The following is a 1,638-nucleotide window of genomic DNA, read 5'->3' as shown; positions in this document are numbered from 1 at the left end:
AAGAAGAAGAAGAAGAAGAAGAAGAAGAAGAAGAAAAACAACAACAACAACAACAACAAAAGCAAAAACAACAATAATAACAACAACAACAACTACTACAAGTAAAACAAGAACAATAAGAACATGAAGAACAAGAAGAAGAAGAACAAGAAAGAATGATTCTGATAGAACACACCTGTTCTAACTGACAACGTACCTTTAAGACACATGGAAAAAGTCCCGGCTCACATCCATCTACAGATCCATTTCCCCACAAGGAGCTCTTCTATCTCATAAACATTGTTTTTTCTTACAAGGACACAACAACAGCGGCCTGAGAACGATTGACGTCCCCAGTCTTTCTAATCCCCCCGCTTCATCTGTGATCACCACTGCACTCCCGAGTATTTTACATATAAAAGCAATAAATCTCGATTAACGTTGAAGGGGTCTTGCAACTAGACACAGGTGTCAGCTTACATTGATCATAATTAACATATTTCTGGAAGCAAAGGCAGAAGGCAAGAGAGGAAATTGGAGACCCAATACAGGATGGGAACAAGGCATCTCGTAAAAATCTGGCTTGGAACTAAAACAACTCAGGCAGTCAGAACGGCAAGAGGCAAAGAGTTGTAGATTGATCTGAGAAACAGGAATTTTTTTTATATCACATGTATTTGGTTAGGGTTAAGGCTAAATAGATGGCGAGAGCTGGTTTTCAAATGCAGGGGTGCCCCCACGGTTGCCCCAACCACGGGATAGAAGAAGAAGGCTAACGTTTATGAATCTCTACAAGTTGAAAGGAATAAAATGTGTTCAACAAATGTCAGGGGGGATTTATCTTTCAAAATAACACGTATTTGGTTTAAGTTACAGGAAAAAATGTAAGGCCTACAAGTGAAAAGAAAAATAATGTTGATCGGATTCGTTGCGTGTAGCCTCACTAATTCATGCAGTGGTTAATCAATCGGACAGGAATCCGGTTATGTTGAATATTGAGTCATGTGTCTCTGCATGACGATCAAGCCGTGGGTTTTTCTGCCCCCAGAAGGTTTAATCAACCAAAGAAACTCAATTTACTTGGACAAAATGTATGCCAACTCGTGGGTGCCCTACACCTCTCCACCCCTCCCTGGACAAAAAAGTTAGTTTTAAAAAACCATGTCCTTTTATTGAATAAAGGGGATGTGTGTGTGTGTGTGTGTGTGTGTGTGTGTGTGTGTGTGTGTGTGCGTGCGTGCGTGTGCGTGTTTGTATATGTGGTGGTGGGGAGGGAGGGGATGAGAGAGAGAGAGAGAGGAATATTGGAAGAGAAAGAGAGAGAGAGATAGAAGAGAGACGTGTGTGCCGTGTGTGTGTGGGGGGGTGGGGGGTGGGGCGAGAAGTCCCGTTAACCCTCAGAAGCGAGGACCGCCCGAGTCGATAGTATAATATTATTATCCCAACAGTTAGTCCTGGCCTGTCAACGAGGGTCGTGTTTTTGACCTCTACATTTCTTTGTGTTGGCCGGACCAGATCTGCAGGTTTAAGGTGAAGCCTTTCTTTTAACACTATTGATTGATTGATCGGATTAATAGAGAACAAACAGACAAATATTATGATATGCAAGGGGGAGGGAGGAAGGGAGAGAGAGAGAGAGAGAGAGAGAGAGAGAGAGAG

Source organism: Aplysia californica, unplaced genomic scaffold (assembly GCF_000002075.1).
Source record: "Aplysia californica isolate F4 #8 unplaced genomic scaffold, AplCal3.0 scaffold01177, whole genome shotgun sequence".
In the NCBI taxonomy this organism is placed as follows: Eukaryota; Metazoa; Mollusca; class Gastropoda; order Aplysiida; family Aplysiidae; genus Aplysia; species Aplysia californica.
Note: the sequence above shows the minus strand (reverse complement) of the source record.